Below are 17,613 nucleotides of genomic sequence, written 5' to 3'. Positions count from 1 at the left end.
TTAGCTTGTTTACATGTTCGATGCCATAATCAGGTGCTCTTTAACATAATAAGAATTGAAATGTGATATTTAAGGACAGTTCACAGATGATGGTCTCAGGAAGAGCAAGCTCCTGGGTAACTTGGATGTTTTTTAGATGTAAGGACATTCTAGCAAAAAGTGATTGTTTTTCAGTATTCTTTTCCTTCCTTCCTTTCTTTCTTCCTTCCTTCCTTCACTCCCTCCTTCCCCCATCCCTTACTACTTCTGTCCTTCCCTTCCTCCCTCCTTCCCTCTTTCCTTCCTTTCTTTCTCCCTCCCTTTCTCCCTCTCTTCTTCTGTCCCTTCCTGAAAGAAGAAAGAGAATCAGGTGTGGGATTCTATTGGTTAACACCGGTTCGGGTGAACCCCTTCTTCTGATTATCATCTGTCTCTGAACTGGTTCACAGTGATGAGCAGGGGTGGCCCACCCACCCCTGCTCTTTCCTGTGCCGTATTTCCTGATTTGCACGGCATAGCGGTTTGCTGCTCCTCAGCTGTTTGAGTCACAGAGGCTGCAGTTAAGGTACGTATGGGCTTTATAAAAATGTGGAGCGTACACGCAGAGGGCGCGATCATTGAACCTGTTGTTATACCAGTGGAATCCCACTTCTGGTACTAACTAAACAAATAAAAATTGAAACCCATAAAACAAAAGGAAAGGGAAGAGAAGGGAAGGGAAGAGAAGGGAAGGAAAGAAGAGGTGCCACAAACTTCCAGTGCACTTTTAGAAGAGAGACAACATTGCTTAAGCTGACTTTTTTGTTCCTAAGATATCTGTGTTGCTATCCCCCTCCATTGCTTAGGCTTCTTAGAAAAAGAAAAGTATTTTGCAAAAAAATTCAAAAATTCTACTTCTGGCAACCTGTTGGTGTATCCATGTGACAGCTACAATTTTCCCCCATTCTACCCTAGAATATTAAGTTTGTGCCATTTTTAAGGGTTCAAAAATGGTGTTGGACTAAATACACTATTGCTTCTCTGGCTACCCTTGAACAAAATAAAATAAATGTTGAAGGAAAAAAAAAAAAAGATGTGCTTCTGATGTTATGTTGCTCACCCACAGCAAAATGGTATTTTTGCTTTAGAGACATTTGAAATGATTCCTTTGCTCACTCCCTCACAAATAGTAAAAAACTTTCCCATGATCCATTTGCAAATGTCAGGAGGTCCTTCATTCTGCTGTTTTCCTTCCATTGATGTACCAGAATAGATAGGTACCGTGTTTCCTCACATAATAAGGCCGGGCCTTATTTTTTGACCCCGAAAAACCGGCTAGGCCGTCTTTTCGGGGTGACTTAATTCCCCCTTGCATCCTCGGGTGGGCAGGCGGCGACAACTTGGATGTTCGGGAGACCTTCCGCCACCGTTAATTTCCCTTCTCCTTGCTGCCGTAGTACAGCAACGCCGCGGCGTTTGGCGCAGCCACGTGCAGCCAGTCAGGGCTCCTCCCTGCAACCGGAGCCCTGAGGAGACACTTGGCTTCAGGCGCTCCTGGCGCCTTCCCTTTGCCTTCGATGGTAAAGTGAATTATTTTAAAAACCTCCGCTCATCCTATCAGGGCCGTGCGAGCTGAGCAGAGCCGGGAAAGCAAGCTGCGGGTGTTTCCTGGTTCTGCCCAGCCCGCACGGCTCTGCCGCAGCCCTGGCAGGATGAGCGGAGGTTTTTAAAATAATTCACTTTACCTTCGAAGGCAAAGGGAAGGCGGCCACAGGAGCGCCTGAAGCCAAGTATACCAACAACAAAGGCAAATCCTCAAGGTGGGCTGGAGGGAGGTGGCTACGTGCCCCCGGGCTGCTTCAATGCAAGGTCCTGACTTGCAGCATCCTGCCGTTGCCGCCGCGTCCCGCCACCGCCTCCCTCTCCGACTGCGAAACTCGTGTGCTTCGCCAAACGCTCCGAGCGAGGCGAGCTCTTACATAGCTCTTACATCTCTTACATACATAGAGAGAGAGGGAAAGACGCCGGCGTGCTCGAGAGGCTGGCTCTTTTCTCTATCCGAGGCTGACAGGAAGTGCCTCCAGGGCCGTGGCAGGCAAGCCGCGGGTGTTTCCTGGTTCTGCCCAGCATGCACGGCTCTGCCACGGCCCTGGCGGGATGAGCGGAGGGCCCGGCGGGGAGGCACTCATTGCCTTGGTGACATTTCGGGTGCCTCCGCCGCCTCCTCGCCCATCGCAGGTGGCGGTGGCAGTGGCAAGCGGCGGCGCTTCGCTGAGGGAAAAGAAGACAGCGCAGCCACCTTGCTTGCTTTCCCACCTGCCCGCCCCAGACGGCCTCAGGAGCGGGCGGCAGTGGCAGCAGGCGCGCACTCCCTGCCGCGCGAAGGGAGGAAAGGCGAGGAAAGAGAAGGAGTGCGGCAGCAGCGGCTGTCACAGTATCGCCTCATAGCGGGGCAAGGCTGGCAAGCTGAGGTGACCGCACCAGAGAGCGTCACTGCCGACCCCGTCTTGAGGATAAAGGAGTGGGATAGATATTCAGTCAGATGTCAGCCTCGGCTAGAGAAAAGAGCCAGTCTCTCGGAGCACGTCGGCGTCTTTCCCTCTCTCTATGTATGAAAGAGCTCGCCGCTCGGAGCGTTTGGCGAAGCACACGAGTTTCGCAGTCGGAGAGGAGGCGGCGGCAAAGGGACGCGGCGGCAACGGCAGGATGCTGCAAGTCAGGACCTTGCATTGAAGCAGCCCGGGGGCACATAGCCACCTCCTCCAGCCCACCTTGAGGATTTGCCTTTTGTTGTTGGTATCTTGGCTTCAGGCACTCCTGTGAGCCGCCTTCCTTTGCCTCGAAGGTAAAGTGAATTATTTAAAACCTCCGCTCATCCCGCCAGGGTCAGGCAGAGCCGTACGGGCTGGGCAGAACCAGGAAACACCCGCGGCTTGCTTTCCGGCTCTGCTCAGCTCGCACGGCCCTGATAGGATGAGCGGAGGTTTTTAAAATAATTCACTTTACCATCGAAGGCAAAGGGAAGGCGGCCACAGGAGCGCCTGAAGCCAAGTGTCTCCTCAGGGCTCCGGTTGCAGGGAGGAGCCCTGACTGGCTGCACGTGGCTGCGCCAAACGCCGCGGGCGTTGCTGTAACGCCACGGCAGCAAGGGAGAAGGGAAATTAACTGTGGCGGAACGTCTCCCGATATGAAGTGCTCCACCAACGCAGGCAGCACCATATCCGGGCATGCAACAAAGTACTTCCTAATGGCAAGCCCCCCGCCATCCCCCCATTTTGCATGTTTAATATGGGCCTTAATTTGGGGGAGGGGCTTAATTTGATTTTATGCCAATAAATCATGCTGGGGCTTCCTATTGGTGGAGGCCGTATTGTTGGAGAAACACGGTATTATCTATCGGAGTAAGGAAACTAGGGATTAGCAACCCTGCAAACAGTAATTAGGATGTGCATAGTTAATTCCAGGGACGAGAACAGCCTACAAGATGTTTATGGGGCAAGTGTCCATATGTGGTACTTGGGGGTGGATATGCCTTCTGGTTTTTGTTCATTTGCTTGATGACTTGCTCTCAAAAATACAACCTGCATAAAATATCTACTGCCATATAAGGTGCTGATTGATGAATCCAAGTGAACCAGCACTCTGAGACTTTCAGTTTCCTCAAAGAACTGCTTTATTGAATACATCATTTCAGCACAGATGATTTTAAAACCAGCTCTGGTTATTTCCCACACTTTTAATATACTTAAAGATTAGAGAGCTTCCTCCCTCCTTGTCACAGGTCACATTGTACAATTAGGTGTTCTGGTGTCTCCTTGGTAACCTCTTCCAGTGTCTGGCCAGCACCTGTTTGGATGACCTTGGTTCCCACAAGATAGAAAGTTGTTGATATCTGGTTTGACATTCCAAAGCTCCCCCAAAATGTGTCAAGCTGAGAAACAGAGAAAATAGGCTATGATGGGCCTGACCCATTTCAAAATTGACAATGCTAGGTAACTGTTAAAGACTTCTGACTACTTACCTCTCCACCATGACTTAGAAATTATTATTCTGAGTAAAATAATAATGGCCAGAATTTTTTTTTGGTCTGGTGGAATTGGGGAGGGAGGCAATGAGAACAGGATGCACAGATTGGGTATAGACACTGCATCAACATCAGGCGATGCTGATACTCCAATTGGCAACTGTCCACAGAAAATATGCATCTTCTTGTGGCAACATATCAGCTTTGACTTTCCACAAAATGAAAATTAAAAACAAGAATGGCAAAGGCAGAACCAGAACTAGGTTTATCTTAATTAAATTTAAATGTAAATGTTAAATTAATTAAATGCATTTTAAGATTGTTGCTTCCCATGTATTGAATAATTTCCCCCTTCCATCACATTACACAATTTAATTTGGTGACAATTTTTGGAAGTCCTGGGACTTAGGCAATTCTGATTCAAAACAACAATAATAACATACCTTTGCCTTTGAATATTTTCTTCACAAAATTAACTTTGGAGAAAATGATCGAGATGACAGCATGTATCCAATAGCTCACACCTCATTGGATTGTCAGTTTGGGAAGGGGGCAATTTTGCTTGGATTTAATTGACTCTTTTGTCTGCAATTTCAACTTTATCGAACCAGTCTCTGGTTTGGAATATCACAATACTAAATAACACTTTTCCCTCTCATTATATACAGATCCAGCAGTATGCAGAAGTGACAGAAGTGGGGAGAAGCTCATTCTATTTTTTGCTTTCACACTAGACAAGTGTTAAAATATTAATTACTTTTTTTACTTCATTAAATACTCATTTAACTCTAATCTGGATTCTTTATGTAGATGCCTGTTAACAGGTGAATGGCTGAGACATTTCATTTCCCCATTCCAGCTGAGTTTATCTTGAAACTTTGTGGGCTCGTGGATACTTCAAGATGTGGCGAGGGGGGCTCAGAACAACAAAGCTCCTATGGGGAATACTTCACGTAGGACAGATCACTCAAAAACCCTGTTTGGACCAGATCCAATGTGCTCTGCAAGCTGTTCTGGGTAGAAAGGGATTTTTTTTTTAATTTGCAGGGACATTGCCATTAATCTACAGGCTGAACAAATATCCATGAAACTCTTTGGAGCTGCCAAATTACAAAGATTACAAAGTCCAAAAGCATACCAGCAACTTTGAAAAACAACACAGGACTATTATCTGGCTAGTTTCAAACCAAACTGTCCTATGGCAAGAAGGGACTTTATGCCTCCTGATTGATTTTCTTGCCAGGGTCATCAACTCCTCTGTGGGTCTAATTGGAAGTTATTAGAGCCATGAAAACTGCTAATATTATTTTATTACCCTCTCTTCTTTGTAACAGCTGGCTAGATTCACTGCCCAACATGAGAACAGCAGTCTTTGCATTGCCCAACTTTGTATCATAAAGCACCTTTTGCTTGAAGAGATGTGCAGAGCAATCTGTAGAGCAATGACATCACACAACACATTTTTCCCCATAATATATTTCGAGAAGAGAATGGGGACAATTTAAGAGGATGAAAGCTGCCTCTCTACTTTTCTTATAGGGAAATTTCAGATAGCATGCCAAACTCATGAATTAACAAAGCATGCCTAGATATAAAGGATAAAAAGATGTGGAGTAAGTAGTTTTGATGTAAATTATATTTAATTCCATTTTTTCTTTCCTGCCTTTCAATTCTTTTGCCTATTACTTCTCATCTTTATCCTGAACTTTACATGCAATTGCTTACTCTGAAAGGGAATAGTGTGAGACACATTTTCTGGATGGCAAGTAATTGCAATGTACTTGATTAAATGCCAAAAAAGGGGAGAATGTAGTATTTCTTTTAATGGGAGTATCTATTTTGTAGGGTAGATAAAGAAAAGCTGGTAACATATTTCTCTTCCCATTCACTCCAGCAGCCACCTCTCCAGTTTTAGAATAGCTTAGCTTCACAGCTACTGACTAATGTAAGAAACTCTAGCTCCCAATACAAGAAATTCACCACAGATTGGAATACTGCATCCTGTTCTGATCACCACAGTATAAAAGAGGTGTTGAGACTCTGGAAAGAGTGCAAAGATGAGCAACAAAGATTATTAGAGGGCTGGAGGCTAAAACATATCAAGAAGGGTTGCAACAATTGGGTTTGCCTAGTCTAGTGAAAAGAAGGACTAAAGGTAATATGAGAATAGTGTTCCAACATTTGAGGGACTCCTACAAAGACAAGGAGGTCAAACTATTTTCCAAATAGTTGGAAAAAAGCAAGATGAGAAACAATGGATAGAAACTAACCAAGGAAGCATCCTAGAATTAAGGAGAAATTTCCTAATTTTGAGAGCAATCAAGCAAAGGAATAGCTTGCCTTCAGAAGTTGTGGGACAACCATTTATCTGAAATTGTATAGGGTCTCCTGCTTGAGCAAAGGTTGGACTAGAAGACCTCTAAGAATTTCACAAATTCAAATTCTTATCTTATTACAACAGGAGATGAACATCTAATAATGTGATACACAAGAGAAGTTTCTCCTGAAAGGGAAAACAGCAAAGAATCCTAACAGATGGTGGCTACTGCTTGAAGAACTGATCTGATAAAGACTTGTCAGCAGCAGAAAAAAAATATTCAATCTTTAATGTTGAACAAATTAATAAACAGCTGTTCATATGCCATTCTGCATATATTACTTATGGGAACACAGATATCAAAGGCCATTAAAATTGCTCACTGTTACTTTAGTGCACCATGAGTCCTTTCAGAACAGTAATGGACCATGATCCATATGCCAGAAAAAAGCATGTTCAGCTCCATCCAGACTTTGCATCATCCTGCCTACTTTTTAAATCCTTCCTTTATTTACTTATATATTACTCTTTTATCCATTTTCCTTTTTTTTATTTTTCTTTAAATATTTTAACACATGTTTAATATAGTTGAATATAAATAAATAAATACCTCCTATTAAAAAGCCACTGACTGAAATCACAACACTCCAAACTCAGGACTCAAATCCATCTTGATATTTTTTACAAACGAGAATGTTGTTCCATTTACTCTAAAGCTTTGGGCAAAATTATGCCTTGATTCCCAGGAAAAAAATGAGGAAGAACAAGATAATGATTCCCACTATTTTTTCCCCTACCACAAGGTGGTGGATATTAAGGGAATATACCTATCATGTTGAAAGCCAATCTGAATACATGTAATGTTCCTGGAAAAGGAATCAATCTGCTGACCTGGGGAAAACCTTCAACTGGCTTAAAGTTGACTCGGTCTTCCATCCTTGTGAGGTTGGTAAAATAGGACCCAGATTGTTGGGGTCATTATGCTGACTCTATAAATGGCTTAGAGAGGGCTGTAAAACACTATGAAAAGGTATATAAATCTAAGTGCTATTGCTAAAGAGAAGCATCATTTCTAACTGGAAATATTGAAATGTGCAATCTGTTTTGGATGACTTTGGTTGCTTTGATGTCCAGACCTTTCATTTTCCGTGTCGACAGAGAAAATAGCTGCACTGTGACTGCCAAACTTCTCTGCTGCTATAAAAAGAGGAAGTGAGGAAAGCAGACATATTACACAGAACAATCTTTCTCACTAAATGTGTGGATGACCTAGAGACTACTTTCCTTTTCCAATATTTACAATAATCACATGGGGCTGCTCATTGCTTCCCTAGCCAATTAAAAAAAAACAACAAGAAGATGAATCCTGCTTCAGTGGTAAAAACTCCAAACATTTGGTCTTACCTGCCAGGGCAATCTATTATAAAATGTCCTCCTCCACCATAGGAACATGAGGTTTGGGGGCAAGGAGCATTCTCAACATCTTCTATGATTGCCATTTCCCAGATTTTGCTCTCTAGCCATCCATTAGCTAACACCTTCAGTAAATAAAATTTACCATTGGTACTTTAAGTGAGAATTATCATTTAAATATGGAATCTCTACTAACTCTCAGCATTTGCAAATTAATTTCACTCATTTTCATTGAAATCAACAGTTATGTCTAAGGAACTGTGTTTTCTGGTTGTGGTAATTTTTATTTCTGAGGCAACAGGGGGAAAAAATAGTCTCCTTACAATGTAACTGGAATGCTGTGTTACCTTGAACTGATTTATAAAGAGAAATAAGTACTTAAAAAATACAGAGTGATTCATCCAATGATGAATGCAGCATCCTTCCCGCACTCTGTTCTGTTTTACTAAAATAGTCTTCCTTCCTAGTCTTACATTCATTTGGCAGAATACTGGATATGAAGTTATTTGCCTTTATTCCGACAGCTGCTCCATTTTGCCAATATGTGGATACATAAAAACAAGTTTCTAATCTTCTGTACTTGCAAAGAGAATAGAAACATTCTACCACATATTCTGATAGTAGATAATTATACAAGGAGCTTATCTCTTATATATTTTATTATTTATTTACAATATTTATATAGCTGCCCATCTCATATCAAAGCCTGGACAGCTCCAAATCAACAATTAAATCCACATATAGTTTTAAAAAAAACCTGGCACCATAATAAATGTAAACAAGCAGCCCTTCATAAAACCTCACTCTAGATCTCACTCTATCCCAGTGCTTGGGTGAAAAGCCTGATCTTAAGTGTTATCTAGAAGGCTAGGAAGATCAGGACCTGCCAAACTTCAGAGGGACTGCCGTTGTATAGCAGAGGCTGCCACAGAAAAGGCACACTTCTTAGATCCCACAAGATGGCAATGCTTAAGGGAAGGAATTAGGAACTTGCCTATCCTATCACATCTGTTAGAATGGGTAGTTCTTAAGAAGAAGTAGTCCTGCAGATAATTTGGCCCTGTTCCATATAACCAGCACCTTTAATTGCACCTGAAAGGAAACAAGGAGGCAATGTAATGCACATAATAGAGATGCAACACTGGTAAATGTATGGGCATCTATCACTATGTACTCCATCACATTCTGAACTAGTTGTAGATTATAGATAGTCTTCAAGGGCTTCCTCAGCAGTAATCTATATGTGAAGTGACCAAGCATGAGCAAGGTCTCCTGGAAGTGGTGCTCCAGACAAATCTATGCGTTGTTATTCTAATAACAAATGTGGGAAAGGAGAAAGGAGTGTTTTTACAGAAATTGTAGAAGGACATAATAATCTTTGAAATGAATACACTATGTAATTATCTAATCTCATAAATGTTGCTCAAGTCTAAAACTGCACATAGGAATGAAGGGATGGAATTTGCTGGCAACCAGAGACAAACCCTAGAAACTAATAATTATTAGAGATAAATTGTAAATAAGGGGAAAATATATTCACTTTAGGTGTCTCAGATAGATTGTGATGGCCTGAGTAATCAGCCAATGAGGAAAGGGTGGGAGGCAAACCTGTGATGGTGATAGGGAATATAAAGAAAGTATATTGATGGCTTAAGGTATGCCCATTGTACCTGCATTTACCTCTTTGCAAAGAAGTAAATAAAATTACCATTGTTTTCTTTTATGTTAAGTTTTGGCTTGCAATCATTTCAAACTAGATAACGAATCCCACACAAATATTTTGGATTCATACACATTATTAAGAACACTGACAAAATGTCACCACCATGTTTTTGTCTCCCACTTCCTTCCTGCTCTTCCTTTTTCTTACTAGAGACATCTTTGTGGTTTGCAATCTCCTTTTCCCAGTCTAAACCAGCATTCCAATGCACATGCCCCTTGCAACATAGCATAACTTACTTTATGCATTACTAATTATGTTGCAGTTCTCTTCTTAAAAAGATACTAGTGTCCACAGTTTGTAGGTCATGTCTACAACTTATTTAAATAATTACCCTGCAGAGTTAGCAAAAACTCAAAATATGTATGTTAATCAATCAGAATTTATTTGTACTTATGCAACAATCTCCTGTGCTGACCTCAGTATGCTGTTTTTGCAATAAGTATTCAGTTTCTTTTAAAAATTTGATAAACATAACCACAGTTAATATAATCTAATTCTAATTACTTAAATATTTGATACAGATACAGATAATCAGAGTTGGAAGGGACCTTGTAGGTCATCTAGTCCAATCCCTCGCCCAAGCAGGACACCCTACACCATTTCTGACAAATGGCAGTCCAATCTCTTCTTGAAAGTCTCAACTGATGGCACTCCCACAACTTCTGAGGGCAAGCTGTTCCATTGGTTGATTGTTCTCACTGTCAGAAAGTTTCTCCTTGTTTCCAGGTTATATCTCTCCTTGTTCAGTTTCCATCCATTATTCCTTGTCTGGCCTACAGGAGCTTTAGAAAATAGCTTGACCCCTTCCTCCCTTTGGCAGCCCCTCCAATATTGGAAGACCGCTATCATGTCTCCCCTGGTCCTTCTCTTTACTAGACTAGCCAAGCCCAGTCCCTGCAACCGTTTGTTGTATGTTTTAGTCTCCAGTCCCCTAATCATCCTGGTTGCTCTTCTCTGTACTTTTTCTAGAGTCTCAACATCTTTTTTATAATGTGGTGACCAAAACTGGATGCAGTACTCTTGGTGTGGTCTTACTAAGGCTTTTTAGAGTGGTATTAGTACTTCCCTTGATCTTGACTGTATCAAGGGTTCTCAGCTTCTTTGTTTTCAAATGGCTTAGCACAAAAGAATGATCTCAGCTGTTTTATATGTGTGTGAGAGAAATACATAAAATGCAGTTATTTTTGTGCATGAACCATTTTAAACTGTTTTAATTCTAGTTTTAATAGTACATTCTATATTTGTTCAAGCACAGCATAGACCCACTGCATGAATACCACACTTAGCAAAAAGATGCCTTTCCTAAATCTGATTATATGTTGATAATGGAGAATGTGCAACAATAGCATGAAAGATAAAAGCTCAATAAAATGCATGTTCTATTACAAAAGTACTGCCTGCAGAGATAGTGATCAAACATTTGAGTTGTTAGAATACATGATGGTGATGTAACTTGTAAAAATGAAAGAATACCATACGAAGACCTAAACTGTGTCTGCTCTTAAATCACAAAATATTTTTTCTAGCCAATCTACTTCATTGACAGAGGTTTCAGGGCAGTCCAGAGAAAATACTTTATTTAAATGAAATATGTCACTGAGTTATGATAACAGTGCTTTGTATTTGTTTGGCTATAAACCATGACAATACTAAAATATTGGCACAAAATAAAATGCACAAATAGTACTTGGCTGGGTACCTATTTTGTGGCTCTGACTGCAAGTCATGAGAAAAACCATCAATAAATCTAACTGGAGTACTGTTTATCAAATCAATGAAGCATATCATTAAAATTAGTCTACCTGAATCTGGATTGAAATATTTGGTCTGCCAGAAGATGGGAACAAAGAGGTAGGCAAAACTGTTCATTTCTATCTACTGGTTCTCTAGAGTTTTGCAGCTCAAATTTTATCCAGTCTAGTTTCAGATTATTCAAGAAAGAAAAATATATTCTGCTTACAGATTTATTGCCACAGGATGTAATCTCTATATAATGCACACTTGGGAAACAAAAGGGTAGAATTCTTTGCATCTTCAAATAAAACTACACAACATCCTGCTGAGGTGCCTCTCCTACTCTGTGTTGACTATGCCAGACTAGATGGAAAAATGGTTAAAGGAGCATATGACAACTTTTTGAGTTGCAAGGAAGCTTTCAAAAAAAAAAAAAAAAAAAACCTACTGTAGACCAATTCAAGACTTGAATTAGTAATGTGTTTGCAATGATAGCTAAATGGATCTTCCATTTCTAGGAGCACGACTCTGAATAATAGAAGGCAAAGGAAAATGAGGGTGGGTTCTCTTAATTGATTCCTGGAGGTATCTTGCTAACCATTTTTGTTTTTTTTTTAATTTTTTTTAAAAAGATGTTTGAGTAGCTTTAGAAAGGCTTCTGCATATCTTTTTTTGTTCTTATAACCCTACTGTAGTTTTCATCCTCTGCATAAACCTGGTTGCCCTAAGGCTTTAAAGAAACGAGCCTTGTAGTTTAGAGAGCTCAGAAAGGAACTTCAGCCTTTTCTATAGCGCTGAACTTTTTTTTTTTTTCTTGAGAAAAAAAGAAATTCCATTTTATGTTTTTAAAAGCCTCATTATTTTCAAATAGGCAGTGAGACAAACATGCCTTGAGAAGAAATGAGTTCATGACTGTCACAAAATGTTGGAAGTCAGTCAGCATGGTAATGAGTCAATTTCAGTGAAAATGATCTCATTAATGGTCTCTTTTTGCTGACTCCCAACTGATTCATGGATGCTTTGAGTAAATAAAAAGAAGGCAGGGTGGGAGGAAACCAAGGAAGTGGCAAAAAGGGATGAAATCTGAAGGAATAAGGATTTGGCATTGCTCCCTCGGCCAATTAAAATCTCCATTCCTGTTCTCAGCAAAATAAATACATAAATAAATAAATAAATCCAAATCTACAAATAATGTTGAAATCAGCAAATGATGTAAGATATGACTTTTGCTAAGAGTTTTGGCTTGGCTTGGCTTGGTTTATATGTACTGCAAATTATGGAACCCAAGACTTTATGGAACAAATGATAGTGTTAACCCACATTATATTTTTTGTCAACTTTGGTAGGAGAATGGTCAACATAACTCAGTAGTACAGGCAGTCTTCGACTTATGACTCGATATTTCTGTTGTGAAGTGAGTTTTGCTCCATTTTACGACATGTTTTGCCTCACTAGTTTAGGGATTCACTGCAGTTGAAAAGTTAGTAACATGGCTGTTAAGTGAATTTGGCTTCCCCATTGATTTTGCTTGTCAAAAAGTTGCAAAAGGTGGTCACATGACCTTGGAACACAGCAATGGTCATAAATATAAGCCAGTTGCCAAGAATTTTGATAACTGATCATGGGGATGCTACAAAGGTTGTAACTGTGAAAAATGGTCATAAGTCCCTTTTTCCAGTGCCGTTGTAAGTTTGAATAGTCACTAAATCAATTGTTGTGAGTCAAGGACTACCTGTACAATGTAGACTTTTCATGTCAAATGTTCCAGGTTGTAATTAGACTTATTGAAATTATATAACTGAAATGGTAGGTAACCAGTGACGGTAGGTATAGAAAGTACTAAGCTAGAAGGCTTACTTGTCTCATCTTGATTAAGATAATTGAGTGTGGTACTCTAGTTAATCTCTTCTAATCTATGTTGATCTTCAATCTATATTAAAACACAAGTCATATTCATACATTCATTTAAAGTGGCTTATCAGGAGGCACTTAGACTATTAGTCTGTACAGATTCCCATTCATCCAGGTCATGGTTGTCCCAAAGCAGTGGTGGTATTCAACCGCTTCGCACTGGATCGGGTGAATCAGTAGCAAGAATTTGGCATGGGTCACTGAACCGGTAGTAAGTTCTGGCTGGCCATGCCCCAGATCCGGTCGCCCTTCCGCCCGATGCTTGCTTACCCGCCCGCCTGACATTCGCCTAAGGTATTTCTTTTTTTTCCCCCTCCCGACAATCAGCTGTGCATAGATCAGCTATGCCAGGATTCCCCTTGCTGAGGCCCAGGAAGGCAAAAAATGGAGGCAGGAGCTCAGACCCCCCTCCATTTTTTGCCTTCCAGAGCCCCAGAGGAGCCTTAGGGGAGCAAAAACACCCCCCTAGAGGCTCCCTGAGGCTAGGAAGCTCCCAAAATGGAGCTTGGAGGGGTGCTGTGCACCCCTCCCATGTTCTGTTTTTTCCTTCCTGAGCCTCAGAGTTTTAGGGGAGCAAAAACGCCCCCCAGAGGCTCCTCTGAGGCTAGGAAGCTTCCATAACAGAGCTTGGAGGGGTGCTGCGCGCCCCTCCTATGCTCTGTTTTTTTTCCTTCCTGAGCCTCAGAAGAGCTTTAGGGGAGCAAAAATGCTCCCCAGAGGCTCCGCTGAGGCTAGGAAGTTCCCCAAAATGGGTGAGGGCAGCAAAAAAGCAAAAAAAAAAAAAAAAAAGCAAGTCACATGACCATGCTCACCAAGCCACGCCCACAGAACCAGTAGTAAAAAAAAATTGAATCCCACCACTGTTCCAAAGGCGCTTTTTCAGGAGGCAACTGGACTTTCTTATTTTTTCTTTGAAAAAAGACATTTAATTTCTCATCCAAGAAGCTTCTGCAGCTTCTTGAAAGGTCATTGAAGCACTTGGGTATGTTTAGCTGCGTCCTCAGGGTCACCTGTATATTTTTGTATAGCTAAAAGTCTATAGAGATTCTCAGTCATCCTGGTCATAAGGTGCTTTTTTTAAGGAGGCAACTGGACTTCCTTGCTTTTTCTTTGAGGACATTTCACTTCTCATCCAAGAAGTTTCTTCAGTTCTGACAGGATAGTGACGAATGGGAGGGTTTATATTCCTTCCCTCCCCTATACAATTTGGGATGAACACCCTTTGAATGGTGTGGGAATAGGAATGGATTTCCAGAGGAACATTTGCAGACTACAAGAACCAGAAGCACTACTCAGGTAACCCTGAGGATACAGATGCTTCAACGACCCTCTAAAAGGATGCAAATTACCAACTGTCTGCAAGGAATATAAATCCTTCCATTCCCCACAATCCTGTCAGAGTTGAAGAAGCTTCTTGGATGAGAAGTGAAACATCTTGAAAGAAAAAACAAGGAAGTCCAGTTGCCTCCTGAAAAAGCACCTTTGGGACACCAAGACTATTCCAAACAATGTGGCAAAATGTGTAGATAACTTGGTTTTTCTTTTCAAGAGGGATTGGCTATATCAGTGATGGCGAGCCTGTTTGTTGTGGTGTGCCAAAAGCGTGTGCGTGTGTGCCAGCACCCACAATGCAATGTGCCCTGCCCCCCTGCGCATGCGTGCACAACACCCTGCCCCACCCCCTGCACTATGCATGTGCATGCCTCCCAGCTGGTTTTTGGTCCGTTTGAGGATGTTTTCGCTCTCCTGGAGGCTCGAGGGAAGCCTCTGCAGCCTCGGGAAGCTGAAAAACGGACCTTCTGGAAATACTGGAATTGCCCGTTTTCAACTTCCGGAAGGCCTGTGGAGCCTGGGGGAGGCTGTTTTTGCCCTCCCGGAGGCTCAAGAAAAGTTTCTGGAGCCTCGGGAGGCTGAAAATGGGCCCATTCAGCAGTTCCAGTATTTCCAGAAGGCCCATTTTTCAGCCTCCTGAGCCCGCAGAGGCTTCCCTTGAGCCTCCAGGAGGGTGAAAACAGTCTCAAATGGGCTGAAAATCAGCTGCCAGTGGTGGATTCAAATTCCTCCTTTCCTTTCCTTTTTCCTTCTTTTCTATTCCACTAGATTGCAAGAATAAAATGCCAATCAGTAGTTTAAATAGCCTTTCATACCTGTCTTGACATCTCTTGCTGAAGAATAAACTATAGGCAGAAAACATCTGAATGGAAATACAACATATTGTGCAATATTGTATGGGAGATTATCTCTAGATACATTGCAACATTGAATTCAGTGGTTTCTGCTTTAACAGTTTAAATGTTTTTGGATAAAGCAGAAGTTACTGTAAAGAACAAGAATTCACTTTGTAGAGGGAAATTCATAGATAGCAACCCCAAAAGTCACATTCTTAGTTAAACCTTTAAATCCTTCAAACTCTCAGTCTTACTGAAACTTTTTGATAATTTGATATTCCTACATATTTACTTTGAAAACTGGCTACAAGATTTTATTTTATTTTACTTTACTTTTTTTTTGGGGGGGGGGTATTATTATTTTTTGGCAGGAATTCTAGTTCTGTCTGCCAGAGTTTGAAGAAGAACTTGAATGTTGATGTTTAACAATGAGGATGAGGTTCTGAGCAACATGAACATGACTGATAATCGTCTGTGTTTTTTTCTTCATTTGCCAAGAATTTGTGAGAAGGTAGAAATATTCTGTCACTATTATTCAGGGAGAGAGAAACTTTGACAGCTAGTGGGAAGCATTAAAAAAGACATACTTAGTCTAGCATTAACAGCATGAAGGAATGAGTTCACTAATGCCTCAACATTTCCAATCTTCTTTCCAAATCTGAAATGTCATCATCATCTATCCTAATTTTAGTCATTTGATACTATTCTCAGTAAATTATGTTCTGCACGAAGATAGTTCATTAAAAATACACTGACATAATTCTTCTATATTATCTGCATACAATTAATTCAGAATAGATGCATTTCCTCTGCAGCTTCTTTCTATAACATGGAACATTAGCAATACATAGAACATCTATTCATAACTCTTAAAGTATATTTGGAATGTCTCCAGAGGGCTTCTTATTTCTTAGCTTGATATGTAATCTATTTCTTATTTTAATTTTGAAGTTTTCATATGGCAGAATCAAGTTAAATAAAATTATCAGAAGAAATCTGTGTCGCTATTTTTTTCATAGTAAAGAACAAACTAATGCGAAGGCAGTACACTTGATAAAATATGAAGGAATAAATATGCAAATTACCAAATTACCTTAAAGAATTTGAACCAGGAAACTTTTTTTTCTATTTGAGAAGGAGGAAAGAGGAAAAAGGAAAGAGGTAAGAAATATGTGCAAGATGCAATAGCTATATCTTAGCACAACATAATGAAAAAGATACTGGCTTCAAACCCTAAAAAAACAAATCAACCCACTCTATCACACTATTTTTTTAAATGCTTACTTCCAAATCAAGCCACTATATTATACTATATATATTTTTTAATATTGCTTACTTCGATCCTTCATGCTGAAAGTTACCATATTTTAAAATGTTATTTATTTATTTATTTTTAAAGAATACCTAAACCAGGTAATCTGTAGTAGATAAAATATCACTAAGCTCACAAGAATTCAGAGATTCACTGAATCTTCTTAAGATTCAGTGGAATAAATGTATCTTTCATGCAAGCAAGCAAAAAAAAAAAAAATACTCATTGCTTTCTTAATTTAGATTCTGCAAAATTAGAACACACATTTGTCTTGAAATGTTCAATTACATAATTTGGTTCCTATCTGATTCTGATTAATCCATCTAAATCCCCCTTTTTACCTTATGATAAATAGTAGCCTGTTTAATTTTGAGCAAATTTGTTTCTCTGACTTTTTTAAAAAAAGGATATTTCAGTTTTATAAAAAAAGGCAGAATTTCCGGATAAGTACGGAAGCACGTATAATCTATATTAAATAATTACTGATTTTGTTTTGATATTTCAATTTATAATAAAAAAAGCATAGGTGATTTTAAGAAGACACAATTTTCTCCACATTTTAGTTTTGACTCAAACATCAGCAAAGAGTTATGCTTAAATTATGAAGAGGAAGGAGGAAATGTAAAATCAATACATCATTGTGAAGAGATAGTTGAACCCTCCAAATAATTCAGGTTTTGCACATCTTCATTTAATTTTCTTGCCTATTATTTACATTATTTATTTCAATATTCTTCTACCTGAAACAAATTGGATTAGAAGGACAACCGGTAAGAGAGAGAAAGAAAAAGAAATCTAATAATGCAAATGAATTCCTATATTAGCAGCATGGCAACAAAAGGAAGGGAGACCCAGGGTGAGAAATATTCAGATTTTCTCCCTAAATGAAAAATAAGTGATTGAATTCAAGGTTTCTTAAGAACTTTTCACAATTGAGGGTATGTCAACATCAGATATTTCATGACTTACCTTAAATACTTTTGTAAGATAATCCTTTGCATGGATGGACTTTGATAACAATAAGAGAGTCGGGAGTGTGAAGAGGCAGGGGAT

At 40.1% G+C, this 17,613-nt stretch overlaps 1 long non-coding RNA gene across 1 annotated transcript in view; it reads right to left on the bottom strand.

Moving 5' to 3' along the window:
• LOC148131397 (uncharacterized) overlaps window positions 1-17,613 on the bottom strand; it is a 99,959-nt gene that overhangs the window by 12,690 nt on the left and 69,656 nt on the right. The gene's annotated exons all lie outside the window — the stretch shown is intronic.

Source organism: Notechis scutatus, chromosome 3, assembly GCF_049901735.1.
Source record: "Notechis scutatus isolate UNSWTSFEM ecotype Mainland chromosome 3, rNotScu1.2, whole genome shotgun sequence".
Classification (NCBI taxonomy): domain Eukaryota; kingdom Metazoa; phylum Chordata; class Lepidosauria; order Squamata; family Elapidae; genus Notechis; species Notechis scutatus.
Note: the sequence above shows the minus strand (reverse complement) of the source record. Positions and strands in the feature narration are given on the sequence as shown.